Source organism: Hordeum vulgare, chromosome 1H (genome assembly GCF_904849725.1).
Source record: "Hordeum vulgare subsp. vulgare chromosome 1H, MorexV3_pseudomolecules_assembly, whole genome shotgun sequence".
NCBI classification, from domain to species: domain Eukaryota; kingdom Viridiplantae; phylum Streptophyta; class Magnoliopsida; order Poales; family Poaceae; genus Hordeum; species Hordeum vulgare.
In genome coordinates this window covers 31,394,768-31,404,433 of record NC_058518.1, presented here as the reverse complement: position 1 = coordinate 31,404,433, position 9,666 = coordinate 31,394,768, and the positions used below count along the sequence as shown (strand labels likewise).

Here is a 9,666-nt window from a genome sequence, read left to right as displayed (position 1 = left end):
CATGCCGCCCACCACCTCTGCTCCACACCGACTCTTCTTTCCCGCGCCACCTGCAGGCCCGTCGCCGCGCCGGACCGGCACGCTGGACTAGATCCAGACCATCAGGTACTCCGGCCGCCGAGGTGCCACTGTAGCCCGTGCACCCACACCACGCCGCCCACCACCTCAGCACCGCGCCGCCACTTCTTCCTTCCTCCACCTGCAGACCCGCCACCATGCCAGACTGGCTCACAGGACAAGATCCGGACCACGCAGTCCTCTAGCCACCACGCCGCGACTGGACGGGCGCCCACCGCCGCCTCGCATCCACCACCACACATCAGCACGCACGGAGCAGACCGCCGCCGACCATGGCAAGATGCGTCGCCCACCCTGCGCCACGCATCGCCACCCGGAGAGAGACGGCCCTCCGCCGTCGTCCCTGGTATCTACGCGAGCTTTGCCGGCGGGAACCTCTGCCGACGGCGAGATGGTGAGGTGCTGGGGAGAGGGCTAGTCGCGACGCTAGGTTTTGCACCTGAGTCGCCAGAGCCACGCGACGCGGGAGGGGGGAGGAGGTAGAGAAGTGAACAAGATTGATTATAGGGGTCATATAATGAAGCCATGCCAAGTTTCACCATTTTCGGAGCTCATTTGTATTTTAAAATGAAAGAGTATTTTGCTCATTTTAATGGCTACAAATTCAATTAATGCTTAAAAAGGAAAAAAGTGCCCAGAATAGTACCCAATTTAATAACGAGACTTTAAATGATGTATATTCAATACAAAAAAAATAGTGGGAACAAAATGTACCCAATCGTGCGCTCGATTGTCCTCCCCATCATCGGCGTGTCCGTGGACCCAGCCACCGACGCGCCACTTCGTCCAGAGTCACCATCGCACCACCTTTGTCCACCATAGCCATCAGACCACCGTGGTCCACCGTAATCGTCGCGCGCGCGATCCACCATAAGACTTTGCCTTCCATCCCGCTCCTTCTCCATTCGCTTGATCCTCTCATTTTTCCGTCACTAGAAAAGGTTGACAACATTCAAAAAAATTTGTGGCATTCAGAAAATGCTCAGTTGTTTCAAAAAATCTACATACATTAGGATTTATACAACATAAAAAATGTTCGTGTATTTCAAAAGAAATGTTTCGTACCATAAAAAATGGTGCACTACATCTAAGAAAAATGTTCACGTGTTTCATAAAATATGTTCATGAATGTTTTATAGATATACTTATATAAAGAAACAATGTTCCAGTAGTTTCTAAAAAATTCAATATCTTTTTTTAAATGCTTAACATGTATTTACATAAGTGTTCAAAAGCATGTGTTTAAAAAATACTCCTTCCGTTCCTAAATATTTTTTTTTCTAGAGATTTCACTACGGACTACATACGGATGTATATAGACATAATTTAGAGTGTAAGTTCACTCATTTTGCTCCGTATGTAGTCCGTCATTGAATCTTCAAAAAGACAAATATTTAGGAACGGAGGGAGTATCATGTTTTCTAAGAGTGTTAATGTATGTGAAAAATGCTTCAGAAAGAATGTGTATGAAAAAAGTAGACATCGAAATATATATTTGAATAAAATGTGAACCGTGTATTTAAAAAAAGGTAATAAAGTATGAAATATATTATCAGTGTACAAAAACAATTTACAATGTGTATAAAAAATTAGACATGTGTTAACAAATAATAAAGTGCAAAAAATAAAAACCCAAATAAAACCGGTAGAAGACATAGAAAGCCGAAGCCCAAATAAAACCAAAGTAAAAAGAGCAATAAAAAGGAAAAAAAAAAAAAGAAACCCGAAGGGAACTCCTAAAAGAAACACTAGAATAAAAACCCACTAAAAAACTAGAAAAACAGGCTTTGAGAAAAAAGAGAAAAGAAACTTTGCTTGCAAGCTTGCCAAAACCGAAGGTATTCCTGGGCTGGTGCAGCTATAGCGATCGGCGAAACATGAGCGACACCCGTGTCTGGTATCACACATATAGCAGTGCCCTGCGGCAAACCATATTTAACGCTGAAGGCGCCACTTAAAGGCAATTTTTTCAACCGGCGAATACTCCCTTAGGAGCTTGGCCAGCCCATTTACCATTTTTTCTGTGGTGAAACTTCAAAAAATGTGCTCAGGAGAGAGGGATTCAGAGTCTGGTCATGTGTCATCAGAGAGAAGCACACAAATTATTAGGACAACGAAAGACTTGTGACCCTTCCTCTTTACATCCTTTTATTGTTTTTCTAATTCGCGGAAGCCCCGATTTTGGGAAGCTTCCCAAACCGGATTTTTTTTGGTTCACTATACAGTCGTCAAACATGTTCTTATTCATTAAAAAAATGAATTTGTTATTTATTATTTTCTTAAATGCGTGAACTTTTTAAAATTCATGATATTTTTGTTTCAAAATTGATGATCTTTCTCTTCAAATCGTTATTTTTGTTAGCAAATTTGGGAACATTTCGAAAAACACTAGCACAATGCCGGTGCGTTGCTACGGAATCATAAGAGATCATCGAAAGATGATGATGTTGTACAACTATTGCATGGTTTAGAATTAAAAAGAGAGCGTAAATATAATAAAAGGTCATGTTGTAGGCATAGATGATTTTTAAGTGGTCATTGTAGGTCCTTCGCGAGGTTTACAGTGAGATAACATTTTAAATTTTAAAACATAGGTGAATGGTCGTAAGTAATTTGAATGCAAGATAGTGGGTTTGGTAGGAGGACAACATCTACAACCATGTTGAAGTTGCAATGTGTTCGCTCTCTCCTCCATAAAAATAAATAAATGTGTTGCTCTCTTCTGTTATGCTATAGAACTGGAAAAATTGATTGGACAGAGAAATTAATATAATAGCCATGGTTTTAAACTGGAGTCGTATGCATTTATAATCTATGTTTCTATAAGAGTGTTATTCTCATATTAGGCTAGTAGTGCATTTGTTTATTTGGGATAGGTCTCACAAAATTGACATTTGTTTATTCTATCTTTTGAAAAGCTGCTAGTCTCACATGTGGATATAAGTGCACTTGTTTATTTGCGTGATGTCACATATGAACTCACCACCAACTCTAACCTTTATAAGTAGAAAAGATTTGATCATTTTTTTTTTCAAATTTCATGTTTTTTTTTTCAAATTGATGAACTGTTCTGAAATTTTCATTTTTTTTCAAATTCGATGAACCTGTCCAAATTTGATGGCCCTTTTTTTAATTTGATGAACTTTTTCAAAATATTGAACTAGTAAAGCCATACAAAGCTCATGCGGGAGTCTGAAACAGCATCTAGACAGCGACAAACGACCACAAAACATGCAGAATTTCAGTCATTAAGCAAATATTTTCTGAACCAACAAATCCCACAATGAGTCACAGTTGTTTTCGAATTAAGGAGCTCGGGTGAGCATAGAATTTCAGTCATTACAAACATGATAATACACCCTCAGGTTTGTCCGGTTCAGATAAAAAAAAAGCATCAACACTACAACACTTTTAAATGGCTCTCATGTAACAGCAACAACGATTGCTCTCATAAACAACAGAGCAACTTACTACAACACTTTTACTTAGTCCGTTAGAAGAAAAAACAAGCAACATTTCTTTATGCAAACGACAAACCAGCCATCCCATCAGAAGGAGCGCATCACACAAGTTCCAGCGAAACTCGGAACCTTTTTATCCTTCAAATATTTGCATGACTGGTGCGCACCCAACGTTTCCGAAACATCTCAGACGCCACTAGCAGTAACCTGCACGCCCCTGGTACCAGCACAGCCCAAGGCTTTCCTCTGTAAGCTAGACCAACAGAACATTTAAATAAGGTATATGATCCACTGACTCTTTTCTACTGCAAAAAGGTAAATCGTGCCAAGTGCATTTTTCTCAGATTCTTATGCCAAAGAAACTTCTGTAACATTACCATTCCCTGTTCATAATTTCAGTAGGTACTAGAGAAGCACAATTGAACAATGCAATTACAAGCTGAGCTCTAGCGTTGGAAAACGGAAGGTCGAGAATAATATGATGAGTAAATATTGTACAGATTGAGATCACACCTGACGCAATGTCAGTCACTCTGCGTCAGAAATCGATCCTCAAACCAGGTAATCATATTAAATCGTCATCTTGAGCACCTTGGGAGATTCAGAGATCAAATCAATGCAGAAAGTAATAAGGTCAGTCCGTCATTGAGAAAAAAACACATGCCTAAGTGCACAAGTAATTAGTTAGGTGTAGCATGCGTACCTTCTGCTATACGCGGCCTCATGACAATACAAATCTGGGGATGGTGGGGATGAGCTTCCTGGGCACGCCTCACCGCAGCCACCGCTTCATTTGCCTCCCCAACCCTCACTCCACCACAATACATACGAACCTCAACACTTTGCCGAAGGGAGAGCAGGTTCCCCTGCAGGCCCAAATCGAAACCACTGTTGCCATCATCTTTCGCCACCCGCACACCAAGGCTGAACCTAACTGTTTCCACCCTAGGCAAAGCTCCTGGCTCAAACAATATCTGTGTGGCAGATCCACAATCCAAATGGAAGTCGACAATACAGCGGAACCCATCTGCTGAGATGACTAGCAGCCGTTGTGTTTGGTGGGTGCTCGTTATCCAGAGACGGCGAAGGGACAGCAACCCCCCAATGATTTCCACGTCCTCCTGCTGCACTTCCTTCACTGACCAGAGCATTAACTCGGAGAGGTTCGAGAGATGGGAGGGGTCTCTCTTTATCCACCCTTGCAGTGCAGAGAGTTGGATGGGTATCCAAGACACAAATTTCCGGAGATGTACACGAGGCACCCAGCGTTCTCCCAAGAGATCCATCAGTTCAAAAGATGATGTTTCTTCAAAATTTTCATCAATACGCAGACTTTCGATGTGATGTAGGTTGCACAGAGAATTCACGAAATCTTCATACAAATCCAAACAACCATCCCTGAAGCAAATATGAAGCTCCCTCAGCCTTTTCAAGTGCCAAGCTCTTGTGCAATATTGTTCAGACAGACCAAGATACCCCTCAACACTTCTATGGATGTCATATTTTTCAACACACAAACTGAAGAACCACGTGACAGGGATAAATATCCAGGTAGATTAATCTTCTGAAATTACAAACAGTGGACGGCAATTCATTCAGATTACGATTGTTTGCAAGATCCAACACCTCCAAAAACTGCAGTTTTCCTATCTCAGCCGGGAGCTTACTGATTTTGGTATCTTCTAGACCAAGGTACCTTAGGTGAATTAAATGTCCAACATCCTTGAGGTTAAGCTGCAGGCTGCTATTCTCCCCAAGATTACATTCCGACAGATCAAGTACACAGGCTGCTATTCTCCCCAAGATTACATTCCGACAGATCAAGTACACGTAAAACCTCAAACCTTGAAAGAGATGGCATGACTGTAATAGAAGGTGGAAAGATAGTAATTGACCTCACTCGTGACATACTCTTGATATCTGTGAGAGGCCCGGTTTAATTATCATCATTTTTATTCTGAAGGGACAAACGGCGAATATTACTTTGTGAAGATATGCTATTCCCAGTGTCATTCAATAGATTAACAAACTTTAATTCATGTGACAACTTGCAGATAAGGTCAAGAACGATATCATGTTTACGACAAGCATATACCTTCCCTATACCATCATATATTGGCTGGATCATACTTCTATTAATGAGCTGGTTGAAGTAATTTAATCCGAGCAAAAACAGGCTAGTCCCTTGATTATCATGGTGGACAAATCCTTCGGCCACCCACTTCCATATCAGTCGATCTCTATAAATCTCGCTATCTTCTGCATATATACATAGATACAGTAAACAAGTTTTCAGATGAGAAGGTACATTAGAATAGTTGAAAGAGAGTATTCTTCGCATCTCCTCTAAACTGTTATCTTTTGTTAGTCCAGATCCAAGGGACTGAAGGAGAATATCCCACTCATACTTTGGTTTCATCTTCTGGTCATCCGCCAAAGCACTAGCTATAGTAATTATGGCTAGTGGTACCCCACCACATTTCTTCATAATATCTCTTGACACTTGTTCAAATTCCTTTGGACATCCATTCTCGCCAGGAAATATTCTTTTGTAGAAGAGTCTTCTGGAGTCATCAACAGAAAGCGGTTCCATTTGATAAACTGAATCATCGTCCGATGAGCAACATGAATTAGAGACACTAATAATGCGGGTTGTTGTGATTAGCCGACTGCCTAGATTATTCATGTTGGAGAAAGCAAAATTGATGCCTTCCGACAATTTTTCATCCCATATATATATCATCAATTATGATAAGATACCTATATTAGTTCAGAGTGTCAGTGGAAGGTAATATATACGCATCAGAAAGTTGAGGGTCATATGAATCTATGGGTCGAACTATACATCTATAAGGACATATATTCAAACACTAGTAAGAAGCATGCATTTCGAGCTCGATAATCTTACTCTCATGAAGCATCCATTATGGGCCTCCAATCATATGATGAACAAAATGAATAAATATTCAAGACTCAACGGAGGAAAACACAAATAGCAAGTTTTTGGATCAGTGATCATGCGTAGAATATAATTAACTACAGAAGTTCAAATGGTTAGGTAGATATATAAAAAAGATTCAGTTATAGATTGATCCACCAACTTAATATATGGCAGCTAATGATCCTCTGGAAGACTCAAATTGTGTGGCATTATCCTTTCGTCTATATGTTTCTGATAGTAAGTTTCCAGAAAAAGACATGCATGGAAATATAATGTGATAATGAAGAGACAATTTAACTTCTTGTTTGGTTATCAGTCAAATGTACAATTTTTTAGGAATTTTCAAGCGTAGCCTTTGCCGCACGTTGCCACCCTTTAAAGTATAATATGTGTTTTAAACTGGGTAGGTAAGGAGAAAGATAGAAATAAGTTTGATTTAAATTTTTGTAACGTTTATCTTCCTTGTTCCTTATTTTCCTTTTGGATTACTATTTGTTACAGCTGTCATTACACTCACTTTGATGAAATGTAAAATGTTTAGATGGATTTCTTGGACCGATGCAAATAAGTTCAGCCATTGTATCAAGTGCAACAAGAAGTACTTGCTAATTATTTTGATGAAGGAGGAAAGACTCAAACATATACTCCCTCCGTTCCTAAATATGTCTTTTTAGATATTTTGCTACGGGGCTACCTCCGGAGCGAAATGAGTGAATCTACGCTCAGAAGTATGTCTATATACATTCGTATGTGGTCTCCTAATTAATGGAACCTATAAAAAGACTTATATTTAAAAACGGAGGAAGTATATACTTATACATGCCTGAAAAGGAGGAAGTATATACACATAATAAAGTTGAGGGTCATATGAATCTATGGGTGGAACTATACATCTATAAGGGCATATATTCAAAAACAAACTAGTAAGAAGCATATACTCTCACGAAACATCCGTTATGGGCCTCCAATCATATGATGAAAAAAATGCATAAATATTCAAGGTCAACGTATTAAAACACAAATAGCAAGTTTTTGGATTAGTGATCATACGTAGACTATAATTAACTACAGAAGTTCAAATGGTCAGGTAGATATATAAAAAAGACCCAGGTATAGGCTGGGCCACCAATTTAATATATGGCAGCTAATGAATTTCTTGGAGACTCAAACTATGTGGCACATGTTGATTTAGGAATTTTCAAAGGTAACCTTTGGCGCATGTTGCCACCCTGTAAAATATAATATGTGTTTTAAAACTGGGTAGGTAAGGGGAAAGGTAGAAATGAGTTTGATTTAAATTTTTGTAACGTTTATCTTCCTGTTTCCTTCATTTCCTTTTGGTTTACTATTTGTTACATCTGTCATTACACTCACTTTGGTGAAACGTAAAATGTTTAGATGGATTTCTTAGATCGATGCCCATAAGTTCACTCATTGTAACAAATGCAACAAGAAGTACTTGCTAATTGTTTTTATAAAGAATGAAAGAATCAAACATATATATACTTATACACGCCTAAAATTCTTCACCTATAAGTTTAGTGCGAACTGCTTACGTCAGTAAAGGTGACCTTAATGAAAAAATTATTCTGATCTGTTCCACTAGCATAGGAAACAAACAGCACATAATAGTGTACTTTTTTTTTCTAAACCGATGCATACCTTTTGTTCTCTAGAAATTCATGAAGCTTTTTAATAAGCTGATTGACATCCAATATCACAAGATCTGAGTGAGGGTTGCCGAGATCAATGAGGATATCTCTTAAAACTTTCTTCATGTCAGTGTTCTGACCGACCGGAACAAATGCCCGACAATCGAAATCACCTTTAATCTTTTCGTCTACTGCTCTAGCAAGAGTGGTCTTGCCCAACCCTCCAAATCCAACAATGGAGACCTTCTTCAGTCTCTTCTCAGAGGCATCATCACCCTCCATGGAGAGCAACCTCATGAAGTCCTGATCCCTCTCCCCATATATACCAACTAGCTCACTGGATTCTGTGTACAAAGCTCGAAGACAAGGATCAATAGCAATTGGTTCCGTAGGATTAGGAACAATTACCTTGTTCCTGTCACGCCTAGCAGCCACCTCCTGGAGTTGCTCCTTGATTCCCTTGATGGCGTCAGCTATATGATGGTGATTCTTGCCTTTCTTGAACAAGCCGATCATCTTGTTGTTGAGCTCCTTGAATCTGCCAGAGTTGTCGTGAGGCTGCCGAATGCCGTCGCCGTCGACGCGTACGAGGAACTTGTCGACAACATCCTCCATGTTGTAGGAGAGCTCTCTGACCTCGTCGGCCCAGAGCTTGACTTGCCTGTCGAGCTTGTCCCGCGGCACCTCGCCAACCTTGATGAGGGCAGCGTGCATGCTCTCAAGCTCCTTCCTGAGGAACTCGACATCTTTCTTGACCCGCTTGTGCAGCTTGTACTCCTCCACGAGCAGCTCGCCCAACTTGGGGATCAGGCTGCCCATGGCCCCCGTGACAATATCCATGAGAGCAGGAGGACCAACTCCCTGGATCAATCAGCTGGAAACCTTTAAATCTATGAAGCCTTGTACGAAATTGTGTGAAGCCTTGAAGGAGCTCTAGAACTGAGCTGTCAAATTAAAGCTTAACATAAGGGGAGCTGTAATTCTATCCAAACTGAGTGAAGCTTTAATTTCAATGAACTCCTCTAGAATTGAGGTGCCAATCCAAACCGATCTTTGATGCTTCACGACAGAGCAGAACAAAGGCGGTGTCTTCGTCGGATGGCGTCACCTTTGATGCTTCATCGGCATCGAAAGGAACAACGAAGCAGAAGCGGTACCAGCGCACCAGAGGCAAGATGCGCGACGACGGAGAGAACAACACGTCGGCGGATGTCGCTTCACTCGATCTGGAAGAATAAGAACTTTTAATCTAGCAAAACAGAAGGTTAATAAGAACAGAATAGCCAGCAAGATAGGAGGGAAAATTTTACCAGGCCGCTACCCGGGTTAGTGGATTCCATCACTTGCAAGCTAGTATTCCGCTGCCACCCTGGATTCAATCAACACAAATCGATGAGAATCTCAAGCAGGATAACAAATAACTTTTAGATCCAAGCATTGCTACTTTCCAATCGATAAATATACCCAAAACGTCCACGGTCTGTGGCAGTCAGTTGGCAGGAGGGAGGCCAGGGGAGTATGGCGGATAGATCTT

At 40.8% G+C, this 9,666-nt stretch overlaps 1 pseudogene; it reads right to left on the bottom strand.

The window, feature by feature from the left end:
* Positions 1-3,530: 3,530 nt before the first annotated feature.
* LOC123405093 lies at positions 3,531-9,017 on the bottom strand (annotated as a pseudogene).
* Between the last annotated feature and the right edge of the window lie 649 nt (positions 9,018-9,666).